Genomic DNA, 17,439 nt, shown 5'->3' with positions numbered 1-17,439 from the left:
TCTGAATCCATCATAATTGTTAAATCCATAAAGGCTATCTAGGAAGGATGGAGAGGCATAGAAAATTTTAGAATTTGATCCAAACCAATCAAGAAAGGCCTTCAGGTGGTATACGCTGGATATCCAAAAGAAAAATACGTTGTTAATAAAACAATGCCATAGCTTAATGTGATGGAACCACTCAGAGGTGTACAAAAATAGCTGGAGCACATTGGACAGGCAGTAAAATTGAATGGTTTGCTCCATTTCCATAAGTTCTCCTCCCACCGAAACAGTCTGTGTTGTCCTCTAAAGGTATCTCCAGCAGGACTTCCCCATTTTATCTTGCTGTAAAGTATAGCACAGTCCATGCCCCACCGAGTCGCTGCTAGAGCCTTCTGCCTATTGATGCTTGTCTCAGAGGATCAGCATCAGAAATTTGCATACAGTCTAGCAGTTTTCAAAAATAGACAGGAAGGAAGGCAAACTTGGTCCCCCACACAGCACAGGAAGAGGTGAGAAGAAAAGCTAAAGCAGAAAAGGCTTTTCATCTCTGCCACAGAAAAAAAAGGGTTCCTGTGTTTGCGACTGCCGAGGAGAATGCCAAAAATGGTGGCCACTCCAAAAAACAAAAAGGAGCCTCCAAGAGTGTGTGTCTGATTAGAAAGAGCATCTGGGGCTTCTGACACACAGCTCTGCATGGGACTAGGCAAGCAGGAAATCTTCTTAACAGTAAAAAGATTCTCTGTCTGTCCTGCTATTTGAATTGAATTAACCAGTTGCACGTTGTGAGACTGTGTTTCCGCCTCGGTGAGTTGTATCATCTGAGAATTCTGTTCTCTTCTCTTCTGGACATTGTGGTTTTTGATGCTCCGATGTAGTCTCGTCCCTCTTTCTTTCCTGACTCTGGCACAAGAAGCTGGAAACGACGAAGGTAAGTTTAAAAGACATTATTTTTAAAGCATGGTTGATATTTCCCTTAAATCTCTTGCCAGCTGTTTGTGCTGGATGTTTTTGGGGTGAAACAAAGGGATGAAGAGGTGAGAATAAGAACAAGTAGAACTACCAAAAAAGCTAAAGCAGTAATATTAATAAAAAGCAAGATCTTAAATCATTTAGTCATCAGAAAGAATACTTTTAGCATGTGAATGAAAGCAGCCAAATGAATTTTGGGTGAAATCGTACTGTACCTGTGACTTCAGGGCCGGTGCAAGGGGATTGGGCGCCCTAGGCACCTTCAGCTTTGCGCCGCCCCGCCCCCAGTTGCAGCCCCGACTCCAGGGGCAGGGACCACATGCCGCCACTCCCCAACCTCCCCCTCCACCCCCCCCAAAAAAAAAAACACTTAAAACACCTGGTCCAGTGGGGAGCCCAGGTCATCAGCTGCCACTACTCAAAATGGCGCCGGTGGCCTTCAGCCCCTACCATGTGACAGGGGCTACCGGTGCCATTGGTTGGCCCCTGTCACATGGTAGGGGCTAAAGGCCACCGGCGCCATTTTGAGTAGTGGCAGCCGAGGCCCCGGGATCGCTCCTGGGCTCTCTGCTGGACCACCAAGGAGCATCGGGAGGGTGGCATGACAGGGGGGGAAGCAGGGTGAGATGGGGGCTGGGCAGAATTTTGAAGGGGCACTTTTTGCCCTTTCAAAATTCTGCCGCCTGAAGTGGCTGCGAGCGGCGGCGGTGCCCCCTAAATCTCGGCACCCTAGGCACAGGCCTAGCTCACCTAATGGTTCCTCCGGCCCTGTGTGACTCAGACTAACCACTATTGGAGGCAGGATGCTGGGCTTGATGGACCATTGGTCTGACCCAGCTTAACATTTCTTATCTTTTAAGCTGCTGCTGCTGCAAGATTTCTCTTTCTGAATGTTGTCTGGGAAGCCACACATCAGGCCTATGCTGCTTAATAATTGTGTGTTGATCATACTTTGTCTCTCCCGTCACTCTGGTTAAACTTTTCATACTAATCTTTGGTTCATTAGAGTTTTCATATGGCAAGAAATAGCTCACAGCAGGTACAAAATGCATTGGATATTGATTTAAATTTGTGGTTTGACATAGAGAAATAGTTATGTGTCCAAAGTCTTAAAAAACTTGAGGTAGATATTTAAAACCTAAATGGCTAAGTAACTTAGCCAGATATAACTTATCTGGCTAAGACACGTGGATATTTGGCGGTACCGCTATGCCACTGAATATCCGTGTAGAAGTCACCACTTAACCGGATAAGTTGTATTTGTCTAAGTTTAGACATACTATTGAGCAGGTCTAGCTTAGACGGACAACTTATCCGGCTAACTCTAAATATCGCTACTTAACCGAATAAGTTACCCAGCTAAGTAGAGCCTTCCCAATCCACCCACTGCCTGCCCACAAAGTTCTCCAGTAAGAGAGAGCCCGATAAGTGACTTATCTATCTAGCAGCCGCTGAACTTAAGCAGATATTCAGCAGCTGCTAGCTAGCCAGATAAGTCCTATTTATTTGTCTATTTGCCGGCTGAATATCTGGTCCCTTATGTACATTTAATCTCAACTTTCCAAATACATTATCTGAGTATTCAGCATAAAAGATTAAGCTAGCCGGACCTTATGCTTTTCCTGTGAAAGTCTGTAGACATCTGAGCAATTCTCCTTGAAATAATTGCAGCTGTTTGATCTCAGGGCCATTAACACGCAGCCAATCCAGCTGCAGCCACAGCTTTGGCAGGAGACGGATTCTCAATGTCCAGAGACATCTCATAACAGTCTAGAGACAGTATGCAAGAAAGGTTATGGACAAGCTCCTAGGAGAATTTATTCATAGGGTTTATTGTGCTCCTTTTCCACTTTATAATATGGGTATATTAGATTTGGATAGACTGTCAATGTGAAATATAAGATGGCTGCTGCAACTCTGGCCCATGATTTTATGCTCTGTGTTAAATTGTTTGATTTCTGGGATGATGTTCTTTCTGTTATATGAGATATTATCTCTTTGCGCCCTCCTTTCTTGGGAAAAGCTTTAGTAATGGGGGGTCTATAAATTAGATTAAATCAGTCTCTGTTAAGAAAAATGTGCTCAAATGGCTATAACAGCTAGGTTTTGTATTTTGAAGTATTGGGTAACTACACTTTCACCTCCTTTGGAACTATGGTTCCATCTGATAATTGATAGGATGCAATTGGAAAGACTAGATGGAATATTTAAGCACAAATTTCCTGTTAAAGATTACCGTACTGCTTGGAATTTGTTTTACATGTCTTTGCCAGCTGTATATAAGGATAAACTGAAACAGACCAGGTTTTCTTCAGCTTGGAGTTGAGCAGAGCTTTGATGCTGGATCTGAAGGGGTGTGAATGGATGTCTTGTGTGTGTGTGTGCGCTGCTTGGTCAGCACTTACGTTTCTGTATGAAAATTGCTGCATTGAGTTTTGTTTAAAGACTTTGTTTTCTTTATTGTGTTATGTTCTTGATGCATTTAAATACATTTTGAAAAAAAAAAACCCAGTAAAAAGAAGGAATTATGAAGTACAGAAGAGAAATAAAGGCATTTACAAGGTTGTGGTGATAAGTATGGCAGCAGAGCCATAGAATGCCTATGGCCAATATGGCCACAGCCATTGGCGCTGCTACTGAAAGGTGCCATAGCACTGCCATGTGGGGCCTCAGTAAGAAAAAAGCAGCACGGACCCGCTGAAAGCAACAGCGTGGTCAGCGGGGCTTTGGTAAGTGGAAAAGCAGTGCAGCTGTGTTGCTAATTCTGGCAGGGCTGCATTGCTTCAGAGGAGGAGTGCACTCTGCTCTGCCCTGCCTTGCCAGATGGAGTCTAAGGCCGAAGTTGGGACAGCCCCCCATGGCCGGAAGTCATTCTCTTGGTCACAGGGGCTGAAAAAGGAGACTACTGCTGCCTGCTGCTTCAAGGGGGGCGTGAAAGAGAGGGAAGTGGGGGGGGGAGGGGAGAGAGCATGTATGTGTGAAGAGAGCGTGTGGGGGGGGGGGGGGGGGGGGGGGGGGGGGAGAGAGAAACGTGCATATGTGAGAAGGGAGTATGTGTGTATTTGTGTGGGAAAGAAAGAGAACGTTAGTGGGTATGTGAGAGTGGGCAAGAGCAGGTGTGTATGAGAGGAAGCATGTGTATGCACAGCAATCCCCCTTCCTCTCTGCCTGTTAATCCATGACAATATCAGGGTTTCTGGAAATCAAAAGTTCCTAGGTATGGATAATGGAGGATTAAAAAAAAAAAAAAAAATCCTTATTAGTTTTAATTGTTGGGTGTTATTTGATGTCTGTCTGAAATATTTTAATTGTGTTTGGGAAAATTTTATGTGAGTGTATAATTATTGAATGTTCTATTTATTAGTTTTGAAATATTTTTATTGGTATGTTTTTACTAATTTTGTTTTATAATGAATGGTAATGCTTCTGTTTTTCCATTGTTGTAGTGCATATAGAATTTGACTTGTTGAGGTTTCCAGTTCAGTTTTGTCTGTACATTTCTATTTATATTTTATGGTCTCTTTATTCTGTATTTGAGGGTCTATCTGTGTTTTGCATATGAGATCGAGTAAGGTATTCCAACAGTGTGTAGTAGTGTACATGTTCTGTTTTCCTAATAGGGGGTGTATTACTGTTTTAGACCTGGTGTAATATTTGCAGCATTAAGTTTCATAAGAGGAGTTGTTGCTGTTTGAGGGCTGGAAGTTAGTGTTGTTTTGATAGAGAAAGTTTATTGCATTGTAATTCTGTTTCTCATGGCTCTCTGAGGGTCATGCCCATGCCCAAGACGCATTATTAGGAAGGGAAGGGTGAGTAAAACAGAAAATATTTTAATGTCTCTGTATCACTCCATGCTGAGACCGCACCTTGAGTTCTGTGTACAGTTCTGGTCACCGCATCTCAAAAAAGATGTAGTTGCACTGGAGAAGGTACAGAGAAGGGCGACCAAATTGATAAAGGGGATGGAATAGCTCCCCTATGAGGAAAGGCTAAAGAGGTTAGGGCTGTTGAGCTTGGAGAAGAGACGGCTGAGGGGGGATATGATAGAGGTCTTTAAAATCATGAGAGGCCTAGAACAGGTAGATGTGAATCAGTTATTTACTCTTTTGGATAATAGATGGACTAGGGGGTACTCCATGAGGTTAGCAAGTAGCACATTTAAAACAAATCGGAGAAAATTCTTTTTCACTCAACGCACAATTAAGCTCCCGAATTTGTTGCCAGAGGAGGTGGTTAGCGCAGTTAGTGGCTGGGTTTAAAAAAGGTTTGGATATGTTGTTGGAGAAGAAGTCCATTAGCTGCTATTAATCAAGTTGACTTAGGGAATAGCCACTGCTATTACTAGCAACAGTAACATGGGATATAATTATTTTTTGGTCACTTGCCAGGTACTGTAGCCTGGATTGGCCACTGTAGGAAACAGGATGCTGGGCTTGATGGACCCTTGGTCTGACCCAGTATGGCAATTTCTTATGTTCTTACAGCAGATCTAATACCATATAGGTTCCAAGTGTCTCTTGCTTTTTTGCAGGGTTTTCTGACTGGCACCTCAGCAGTGCATGTACATATAATCTTCTTATTGCAAGTGATATTTTTACCTCAGAAGACTATGCTTTAAATGTCCTTTTTCATGTAAAATGTGTACATAATTTTTAATTGTGTGCGAGGAGGTTGTGATGAGGTGGAGGGGTAAGGCTTGTAAGGTCTTCCCAGGGCACCTGGTACCCTTGCACTGGCCGTGGGCATTGATGTACAAACATTTAACAGAGTCTCCCAACTCAGGGTGTCGTGTGTTGGGTAATGGGTGAAGGGGCAATTTTTCACTTGGCCATAGGTGCCACATTGCCTGGCTACAGCTCTGTATGGTGATATTGTACCTGCAGACTGGAGGATAGCTAATGTAACCCTCATATTTAAAAAGGGCTCCAGGGGTGATCCGGGAAACTACAGACCGGTTAGCCTGACTTCAGTGCCAGGAAAAATAGTGGAAAGTGTTCTAAACATCAAAATCACAGAACATATAGAAAGACATGGTTTAATGGAACAAAGTCAGCATGGCTTTACCCAAGGCAAGTCTTGCCTCACAAATCTGCTTCACTTTTTTGAAGGAGTTAATAAACATGTGGATAAAGGTGAACCGGTAGATGTAGTATACTTGGAATTTCAGAAGGCGTTTGACAAAGTTCCTCATGAGAGGCTTCTAGGAAAAGTAAAAAGTCATGGGATAGGTGGCGATGTCCTTTCGTGGATTGCAAACTTGCTAAAAGACAGGAAACAGAGAGTAGGATTAAATGGGCAATTTTCTCAGTGGAAGGGCATGGACAGTGGAGTGCCTCAGGGATCTGTATTGGGACCCTTACTTTTCAATATATTTATAAATGATCTGGAAAGAAATACGACGAGTGAGATAATCAAATTTGCAGATGACACAAAATTGTTCAGAGTAGTTAAATCACAAGCAGATTGTGATAAATTGCAGGAAGACCTTGTGAGACTGGAAAACTGGGCATCCAAATGGCAGATGAAATTTAATGTGGATAAGTGCAAAGTGATGCATATAGGGAAAAATAACCCATGCTATAGTTACACAATGTTAGGTTCCATATTAGGTTCTACAACCCAAGAAAGAGATCTAGGCGTCATAGTGGATAACACATTGAAATCGTCGGTTCAGTGTGCTGCGGCAGTCAAAAAAGCAAACAGAATGTTGGGAATTATTAGGAAGGGAATGGTGAATAAAACGGAAAATGTCATAATGCCTCTGTATCGCTCCATGGTGAGACCGTACCTTGAATACTGTGTACAATTCTGGTCACCGCAACTCAAAAAAGATATAATTGCGATGGAGAAGTTATAGAGAAGGGCTACCAAAATGATAGGGGAGCTGTTCCATTCCCCTTATGAGGAAAGACTAAAGAGGTTAGGACTTTTCAGCTTGGAGAAGAGACGGCTGAGGGGGGATATGATAGAGGTGTTTAAAGTCATGAGAGGTCTAGAAGGGGTAGATGTGAATTGGTTATTTACTCTTTCAGATAATAGACTAGGGGGCACTCCATGAAGTTAGCATGTGGAACATTTAAAACTAATCGGAGAAAGTTCTTTTTTACTCAACGCACAATTAAACTCTGGAATTTGTTGCCAGAGGATGTGGTTAGTGCAGTTAGTATAGCTGTATTTAAAAAAGGATTGGATAAGGTCTTGGAGGAGAAGTCCATTACCTGCTATTAATTAAGTAGACTTAGAAAATAGCCACTGCTATTACTAGCAACAGTAACATGGAATAGACTTAGTTTTTGGGTACTTGCCAGGTTCTTATGGCCTGGATTGGCCTCTGTTGGAAACAGGATGCTGGGTTTGATGGACCCTTGGTCTGACCCAGTATGGCACGTTCTTATGAGGGTAGGACTGAGTCTTGCTTCTTGCTTCTGCTTAAAGCTGCCTGCACATTTGCCTTACAGCTGATGAAAGAATATGTACATTTAATAATATTGTACGTTGAGACCAGGGTTTCTAATGAAATCAAATACTTTTTTTTTTCAGTTACTAAAACATGAAAACATTTTCCCCCAAAAGATGATGTTGTATGCTTGTTAATCAGTCGGTAATGTAAAGATGTGGTGACTGGTTCAGTGCTGCGGGAAGCATCCAGCCCGATTTCTCATAAGGCTTTGTGTCCATTAGAAGTTGTAGTACTCTTCTTCAAAATCCTGTAGAAGGATTTACTAATCTTGCTGTTAAAGCAGATGCCTCTGTTATCATTTGGATTAGTGCTGCTTGCAGGTTTGTAGATTGGTGTAATTAACCCTCCTGACTGTGTCTCTGAGAAATGGCCAGGATGCGGAATCAGGTTAAATAGTTTAACTCCTACCCTGGAATTGTACAGTTATATTTGGGCATCTCTTTGAGCAAGTTTAGGACTGTATCAGGGCTTAAACATCAAGAGGCCTTCCTTAATTTCCTGAATTATTACAGGAGGGTCTCATGTTGGTGGTGGTTCTTATTATTGTCATTGTTTGCGTGGCACGTACCAGATGTACACAGCACTGTACAGAGACACATAATGGACAGTCTCTATACCTGGGGACTTAAGTTCTAATCAGGAGAGCCAGGATGCACAACAAAAAAGCTTTCTTGGTTTCCAACAGTTTTTTGTTCGTGTGGTCTGCCTTTTTCTATCTGAGGGTTTGCTTTATGATCCCATGACGTACATTGGTGCTTTAGGTTAAACAGCTAGCTTTTTCTTGTAGGCTTTCACATATCCTGTCAAACCAGGTTACTTCAAATTTGTTTGAGTTTTTTTATTTCTGATTTAGTGGTTGAATAGTGATTCCCTTATTTCTCTCTGGAAGATTACATTTCTTACTATTTGGGAGGTGGCCTATTGGGGGGGGGGGGGGGGGGGGGGGTTTATAGCTGTAGTTTCTGATCCAAAAAGTGTGATCTATTGATATAGGTAAGATTGGGGACTCATTTATCCCTTTGATGTCTAGGTTGCCTATGGCATAATCCAGTAGTCGTCACTATTTTTTAAGCAGGGGCCACTTTGAATTCAATGGGACTGGAACATAGGCAGGTTGGGGATGGGGGCCCCCTCCCATGTTGTGGCTGATCAGGAGGAGGGGGAACCCCCTCCAGTGCTGCAGCAGACCACTGGGTCCCCTTCACAACTTTGTATTGGTCATCACCTCCTCCAGCTCTTCAGCCAGCAATGGGTGTGTGTCTATATGTGTGTCTGTGTGTGTGTGTCCATACGTGTGTCTGTGTGTGTGTGGTTTCCACTGCTGCTGCTGTGCTTTACCTGTTCCATCAGCCCCCCCCCCTCCTTATTTCCTACCCCTTCTACCCAAATTATACTAGCCCTGGCTCCCCTTGCCAACAGCTGAAACAACTGTCTGCAGCTCTGTGCCTCCAGTCCTCTTCTGCAGCATCCTTTCTGCTCCTGGGGCTATGCCGGGGTCAACCTCTTTCCCCAATGCCTTGCTCGTTCTACTGCTGGCTAGGCCATGTTTCCTGTATTGGGTGGTGGTGGTGGTGGTGGAGGGACCTTCCAGTTTCCATGGCTATGAGGACCCAGCTGCTCCCTGCTCCTCTGGCAGATAGGCAGTGAGCAGGCTGGGGTTTGGTCTGCCTCTCCTGCTCCTCTTTGATTCACTGCAGGGCCAGGCTGAGCTGGGAGCAGTGCTCTTCACTGCCAATGTCTGCCTCTCCTTCTCCACCACAGCTAAACTGCTGGGCCAGGCTGGAGCTGGACTCGTCAGCACAGTCTTCTGCCTTCTGCACCTCTCCGGTTATCCAGGTAGCGCAGAGGCCTTTCGGTTGTGGATGGAGCTTGTGTAGAGTGTATTTCTTTTCCCAGTGGCAGTGGCCAAATCGGGGGCTGCCATTGGCTCCTGGGCCTTACCTTGAAGAACAAGGGCATAGTCAATGGCAGTGTGGCCCTGAATTGAGTTGAAAGTAAATCTTCTCAGATTTTCCCCATGCTTTCCCCCCCGGCCAACTTTCCCATCAAGGATATACAGGCCTTGAATTTTATCCAGCCTGGCGGCAGCAGAAATATAAACAGAAGCGCATTTGAATACTACAGACCACTCTGATAGGTTCTGTTTTTCCCAGCACCATAAGCATGTTTGGAACACATAGGCTGGTGGTACTTCCTCCTTGCAGATCTCACAGTGTATAAGAGGAACTGCCAGCCTGTCAGGAACAAGCACAGGATACTGGCATAGTGCCTCTGAGTGGTGGAAGGACTCCTGCCACTCCTCCAGCCTCACATCTCCGTACATGTCACTGTTTTCCCCTCCCTGTCTGTGAATGTGCTTGCACCTACACGCAGGCCCAATCTGCCACTAATACTTATGCAGTCAGAAGCATGCATATGCTCACTTCCTGTTTGGCTGCTACTATCTCCCTAGGCTGGCCCGCTCAGTGCTGATGGGCCACTGACAGAATTAGACTTCCCAGCCTGAGATGGCCTGGCTCAGATTTAGGCAGAGACAACATAGGCAACTGCCTAGGGTGCCAAATTTTGAAGGCACCAAAATATCCAGGCCAAAGAGGAACCTGTTTCTACTTGCTTTAGGGCCATGTGTCGGCAGAGCCTCAAAGGGGCATCACCATGGCACTCTGCCTATGGGTTCCAAAATCTTAATCCGGCATTGGAGATGGTATTGCCACGTGCTAGAGCTCCACCATCCGACCAGGCTCACTCTCCACAGCATCTCCTGCCAGAACACTAGCGCCAAACTCAGAACTACCAGCCCTCTTGACCACTTCACGCCTCCCAGATGCCACCTCCCTTGCGGCAAAGAGTGAATAGTACTCCTTCACCGTTCCCTGGCTTGACTCTACAGCATCGCTCTGCCTCAACTTCCTAACAGCCATCACCAATAAAGGTAATTACGGCTCTTTCCTCTCCATACTTTCTGCATTTTTCTCTCTCTACTTTTTAAAATAGTATCCTATTTAATCGGAAATCAATATTTTGCCAATTACAAGCAATCATAAAACCTTCAAGCAGGCATCAGCTGTTTAATGGTGCTGCAGCGAGCAAGAGAGGAATAACAACCCTATCCCCCTCCTTATATATCCCCACTGCCACCCTCATTCCCCTAGGATATACATAAGGTGGTGTCACGCAGGCTGGATTCAGGTATTCCCCCAGCGGGAGCAGGTCAGGAATTCAGGACAGGGTCTTCTACCTAATCAGCTGCCTCCCCCTTGGGTTGAGCCTGCAGGTTCTGGGGGCTGGCAAGGACGTTCCTGGCATCGTACATGGTCACAGGACGGGAAGAGGAGACAGACAGGAGCTGAAGACAAAGGCTAGGCCTGGGCTGATGGCTCAATGATCTCCAAAGCTGTGTTGTGCATTGCAGACTGGATAACTAAGGCACTGCGGGACTGGATTCTTCAGCTGGGTTCAATTTTTGCAGGTATCAGTTTTAAATTCCTTTGATTAGCTTTGGCTCTGATGGGCATATTCTCTAGATGGGCCGGATCCTGTAGTAAAGGAGACACAATTGGAAGCTGGTGTGGAGTCTGGGCAAACTGGTATGGCTTGTAAACTAATTCACGTGGTAAGAGAAGTGGAAAGTGCTTCAGGATTAGACAATTTTGCTAGGCTTGCAGGGAGTTAGTGTAAAGGTTTTGCTGAAAGCAGCTGGTTGAGCCTGAATCCCAAAGACTGAACTGAGAACAGCTTTCGTATTAGAAAGCCCTGTCAACAGTAGCACCGGGATTTGAAACGGGATTTATTTTTGCAGGTATTGATTTCTGATTACTTTGGCTAGTCTGTGGATCTAAGGAAAGCTGGTTTATAAATAGACTTAGCAGGTATGACCTCCCCTCTGGATGCATGAATTGTTTAACACAGAGTGTTCCTTTGGTTGTAATTTGCTGTTCTTTTCCATTACAAGGGTTTGTTGTGCTGACAAGAGACAGCCTCAGAAGAGAGCAGAGATTTCTCTGCAGCAGACTTAACAGGAAGTGGTGCAAAACAGACATGGCTGTGGTTGGAATAGTTTCTGGCTGGACCTGAGCAGGAGCTACGGTTTGTAGCTTAGAAACTTGTTTGGGTGCAGAACAGATGAGAGAGACGTTTCCCAACATGATATTCTCAAACTGGCACGCCATGCATCTCCACCTGATATGACAGGTTTCTATATTGGCATCTGTTGCAGTCCTGGTAGGAGATAGACTAAAAGAATTTTCACAAGGCTTACTGGGCTGGCAGGGAATTCTGCTGTGGGGTCAGTATGGCCTCTTCGTTCTATCACAGTCTTCCAGGCTGGATTCAGGTATTTTCCTAGCCAAAGTAGTAGTAGAGGGCTTCAGGACACAGCGGGACAGGGTCTACTGCCTGACCAGCCCCCTCCCGTTGAGCCTGCAGACTCTGGGGCCCAGCAAAGACTTTCCTAGTATAGGACATGACAACAGGCAGGACAGGAACTGAAGACAGCAGGATCTGTCAACAGGTAGGCACTAGAACTCGAGACCAGGCCTGGGCTGGAGGCAGGGACTGGAACTATAGACGAGGATTGGACCTGAAGTCAAGGCAGTAATGGGAGACGAGGGCTAGGCTAGAAAACCCACAGGGAGCAGGGGCCACAGGGGGGACCAGGCAGGAGACAATTAGGACAGGACAGGGAACATACAAACACAAGTAACCAGGAACTAAAATATAGCAAGGAAATTATAAGACAAAACAAAGAAGCACGGACTAGGGGGCCTAAATAGGGTGCAAAGCAGGGCCAAAAAATACTAGCAGGTACGAAGGCCAAAGGCAGGGCAAGGTGGCCAAGGAGGCTGTAGGACAAGGGAAGGAGGCCAGAGGACATGGCTAGAAGGCTGAGGAGGCCACAAGGCAGGGTGCAGCAAGACGACCACCAGAGCCACACAGTAGCAAGTTGGACCAAGGTGACTCAATGAAGAGGCCCTGTCTTGTGTGAGAGGTAGAGCTAAATAGGGCTGACCATGCTGAGTCATGGGAGTATCAAGGAGGTGGCTAGCACAGGAGAGAGGGTGGCTCTGTGAGGATATCTGCTGGTGAGATTACTTACCAGGCAGGATTGTGACAGAGGGTTGATGTTAGTGAAGGGGGGGAAGGCAGGGTTCCTGGGTGTATGAGAGGGTTGTCAACTTCCCAAAAAATATAATGTCAATATTATTTCTATCTGTCACATTCTCAGGAACCCTGCTCTCTGCCTCCTCTCTTCCCACTATTTATCCCCTGTCTCCTCCTCTTCCCCGGCATTTCAAATTGCTGAGAGAGCTGGACAAGGCCTCTCTGCAAACTCTGGGTATCCCCCCTGCTCAGCAAGCTCTCTGAAAGGGACATCTTCCCTCCCCCAAATTCTGACCATCTCAATGAAATTCTTTCTCATGAGAAATTTGTGCTTTCCTGCTATATGTATAGCCAAAGAATTTAATTTATCGGACCATACATACATACCATCTCTTTTATTTGAAAGCCAGCAATTTTGGATTGGATTATTGTGAATTATATTCTAGATCAAAGCAGGGAGAATCCAAATGAGGCAAAGGGTGCTGTCATGGAGTTTCTGAAGTAAATCATTTGACATTTAAACTCATGGATGTGTGTTGCATTGTTCCTGTCTTTTTACCAAACTAGAATTCCTGTTGAGTTCCTTCCCTGTTTGAAACCTAGAGGACATCTTTTCCTAGCCAAGTTTCCTGCAGTTTGACCATGTGCAAAAGCTGAGAATGTTAGACCTTGAATGTTCTAACGAGTGATAGAGAATTATTTTATCTTATAGGTGCTAAACTATCAAAACTCTAAGAGATATCTGTGAATTTTATGTAAAAAATGGAACATTAACTCTCAGACTTTATTACACAGAGATAATTTAAGAGTTGAAAACCAATCATCTTTATCTAGAATTAGAGATAAATCGGAGTTCCACTTTCCTATAAGAGAAGCACTGACTTCGAGGGATTAGTACCATCTAGCAAATATTTATATAAATGAGAAATCCATCTTGGAGTCAGGACTACTTTAAACCAGGATGGTTTCCAAGCCTTTTAGTTTCTGTAGGATGTCCATATTCCCCCCCCCCCCCCCCCCGGCCCTAAAAATATTCCTGTCAAATTGTAAGAACATATAGGGGCGGATTTAAAAACAATATGTGCGCCGGTACCTTTGTTCGCGCCACTGGCTGTAGGACAAGGGAAGGAGGCCAGAGGACTGGCGCGAACAAAAGTACACCAGATTTTATAAGATACGCGCGTAGCTGCGCGTATCTTATAAAATCCGGGGTCGGCGTGCGCAAGGGGGTGCACATTTGTGCAACCTGCGCGCGCCAAGCCCAGCGCAGCCTGCCTGTTCCCTACGAGGCCGCTCCGATTTCGGAGCGAACTTTTCTTCGCCCTCCCCCCACCTTCCCCTCTCTTCCCCTACCTAACCCACCCCCCCCCCCCGGCCCTATCTAAACCCCCCCCCTTACCTTTGTCGACAAAGTTACACCTGCTGAAAGCAGGCGTAACTTTGCGCGTGTCCCCGGCAGCCCCGCTCCGTCCTCTGGTCCCGGGGGCGTGGTCCGGAGGCCTCGACCACGCCCCCGGGCCGGTGCCACGCCCCCGAAACGCCACGGCACGCCTCCGAAACGCCGCGTCATTTTGGGAATGCCCCCGGACACGCCCCCTCCCTCCCCGTTTCGAAAGCCCCGGGACTTACGCGCACCGGCGGCCTATGCAAAATAGGCGCGCGCAGGGGTTTTAAAATCCGCCCCATAGTGTGTATGGTCCGATATATTAAATTCAGTTTTAAAAGCTCAAAAGATTTAAATTGTGAACCTTGTCAGATATTATCCAATACTTGCGGGCCCTTATTATACCCTTCCTCCATATCTAAAGACATAAGAACATAAGAAAATGCCATACTGGGTCAGACCAAAGGTCCGTCAAGCCCAGCATCCTGTTTCCAACAGTGGCCAATCCAGGCCATAAGAACCCTCACTGTCTTTAGCTACAAGACATTGTAGCTAAAGACAGTGAGGGTTTCCCCTATAAAGAAGAACTAGTGATGAAAGCTTAACACCTTGTACACAACCCGCCAGATCTTCTATGTATGTGCAAGGATGGGACTACGCCTCCCTATCCACACAAGAGTATTGGATTTCAAATGAATCATTAGTAACACAATCAGATCCAAACCCTCAGATTGAGATCTTTCTAAATCTAGCCGTATAGGGGTGGAATCACTCTCAAACGGCCCTCTAACCACAACAAGCATGCTGAAATCAGCAACATCTAAGCTTCCACGATCTCTAGGGAGCTGCAGAGTAAGCAGTTTAATGTGCAGTATGTTCCCCTTCCAAAGAAAAGAAGAGATTACTCCCCTCAAATCTTGAAAAAACCCACTGGGGAACATTACAGGGCACGTGATGAAACAAATATAGAATGCTTGGGAGAATGACCATTTTAATTAAAAATAAATAAATAAATGCTCTACCCAATAAGTATGATGGAAAAGCTGTCAATTTTGCCAAGTCCATCTGAAGTTTCTTTAGAACCCCCGGATAATTATTTGTAAATATCTGAAATATTATTGGAAACATAAATACCCAAATATTTTAATCCGAAGTAACCAATGAAAAATTCCCAGCATTCTCCAATAGTCCACTAGTAGGCCCAATAGGAAGCAATACAGATTTAGTATAGTTAATCTTATAGTCAGACAATAAGCTACAGGTGGCCCATGGAAAAGTAGCCCGCCTCCAATACCAGTGCTTTGGAGGCAGGCTACTTTTCCATGGGGCCACCCTGCATAATGATCTAGCAGAATAAGCAGATTTGGAATGGAACGGTCAAATTCCATTAAGAATAGTAAAATATCTGCTTACAGAGAGATCTTGTGTATTGTGAATCCTACTATATCAGTGGAGTCCCTTGTCTTCTGTGCAAATGGTTCAAGAGCTAAATTAAATAGTAAGGGGGAAAAGGGAGCATCCCTGCCTTGTCCCCCTAAAAATTATAACAGGGTAAAAAAGAATACCATTAGCCAAAATCTGAGCCCTAAGGCCTCTATAGAGTGCAAATACCTTTTCCAGAAACTCCTGAGAAGAGACCATGGGGTCAATGGAATAAACCGCATTGTCTACCACGGGTTTTAACTCATGTTTTAGCATGAGTTTTTCAGTGCTAACCTTGCCCCCAGGTATGTAATACCTTCACTCATGGCAAAGATAGTGCAAGTTCTTGCAGCCACGAGCAGAGCCCATCCAGCTCACGGAGAACATAAGAAATTGCCATGCTGAGTCAGACCAAGGGTCCATCAAGCCCAGCATCCTGTTTCCAACAGAGGCCAAACCAGGCTACAAGAACTTGGCAATTACCCAAACACTAAGAAGAACAGGTCCCAGCAACCGTGATCGGAACCCATCCCACTTGCAGCAAAGATACTTCAGGTCCTGGTGACTGTGAGTGGAGCCCATCCCACTTGTGGTGAAGATGGTGCATGCCCTGCTGGCCACGAGCAGAGCCTATCCTGCATACAGAGAAGATGGTGCATGCTCTGGTGGCCACGAGCAGAGCCTATCCTTCATAAAGAGAAGATGGTGCATGCCCTGGTGGCCATGAGCAGAACCTATCCTGCATACGGAGAAGATGGTGCATGCCCTGGTGGCCACGAGCAGAGCCTATCCTGCATACGGAGAAGATGGTGCATGCCCTGGTGGCCACAAGCAGAGCCTATCCTGCTTATAGAGAAGATGGAGAGGGTTCTGGTGGCCGTGAGTGGAAGCCCATACCATTAGCAGCAAAGATGATGCAGGTCCTGGCAGCCACAAGTGGAGCCCATCCCGCTCACAGCAAAGATGGTGCAGGTCCCAGCAGTCACAAGCAAAGCCCATCCTTCTCACGGAGAAGATGGAGCAGGTCATGGCAGCCATGAACAGAGCCCATTTTGCTTGTGTCGAAGATGGTGCAGGACCTGGTGTCCATAAGTGAAGTCCATCCTGCTCACAGCAAACTTGATGTAGGCTGGAAGCGGAGCCCTGCGGCAAAGATGGAGCAAGCTCTGGTGAATGTGAGAGTGAGTCTGTGTGTAGAGGTAGATGTGTATGTGTGTAAGAGACTGCGAGGCTGTGTGAAGGGGTGTGTGTGTGTAAGAGAGAGTGAACATGTGTGAGTGTATGTGGGTGTGTGTGCCAGAAAGAGGGAGCCTATGTCACGAAGTGTGTATATTTGTGAGAGATTGGGAGCTGGTGGGTGTAAAAAAAGGGACTGTATATTTGTGAGGGTGCTTGTTTGTGAGAGAGGAAGCTTGTGTGAAGGTATGAGTGTGTGTGTGACAGAGAGAGGGAGTCTCTATGTCTAAGGGTGTGCGTGTGTGAGAGAGAGAGGAAGGGAGCCACTATGCAGGGGTGTGTGTGAGAGATGGATAGTCTTTGAGAGAGAAAAGGAGCCTGTGTGGGTATGTATGCAAGAGAGAGAGAGGGAGCTTGTATGAGGGAGTGTGTGTGCAAGAGAGAGAGAGGGAGCCTGTGAGAGGGGTCAAACTCTGGGACTGGAGATAGAGTGCAAGGGGTTGAGCCTAGATAGGGAGGAGAGAGATAGTGGAGGGTGGAGGAGTTGGGGCCTGAGAGGGCAAAGCGAAAGGAGACTGGCCAAGGGAGTAGGGGGAAGGGACACTCTTACAGTGTACTTCTAGGGAAATTCTGCTCAAAATTGTTTTCTGTATTACATTTTAAATTAATTACTTAAAGACTATCATGTATATTGTGTTATTTTGTCTAAGAAAACTTGCTAGTGTGATAAAAATAATTTTTACTGCTTATACTCAAAAATACTTCACTAATAAATTACAGAGGACCATATCCCTTTTAGGGTTACAATTTTAATTGCTTATTTTATTTTTAAGTTTTATAAGTTTGTACTTTTTAGGATTTTAAATGTTTAAATATTTTTAATAGTTTTAATGATTTTTGATAGAGAGAGGAAAAGACCTCAGCACTGGTTGAAAACTTATCT

General features: G+C 45.3%; 1 protein-coding gene across 1 annotated transcript in view; it reads left to right on the top strand.

The window, feature by feature from the left end:
- Positions 1-589: 589 nt before the first annotated feature.
- The window catches only part of NLRC3 (NLR family CARD domain containing 3), a 103,348-nt gene continuing 86,498 nt past the window's right edge, over positions 590-17,439 (top strand). Inside the window, exon 1 of the mRNA XM_029576790.1 lies at positions 590-913. The gene's annotated coding sequence lies outside the window, so the exon portion shown is untranslated. The remainder of the gene's footprint in view (positions 914-17,439) is intronic.

The sequence above is a fragment of the Rhinatrema bivittatum genome, chromosome 14 (genome assembly GCF_901001135.1).
Source record: "Rhinatrema bivittatum chromosome 14, aRhiBiv1.1, whole genome shotgun sequence".
NCBI classification, from domain to species: Eukaryota; Metazoa; Chordata; class Amphibia; order Gymnophiona; family Rhinatrematidae; genus Rhinatrema; species Rhinatrema bivittatum.
The sequence above is the reverse complement of the archived record's forward strand: the minus strand, read 5'-3'. Positions and strand labels throughout refer to the sequence as shown.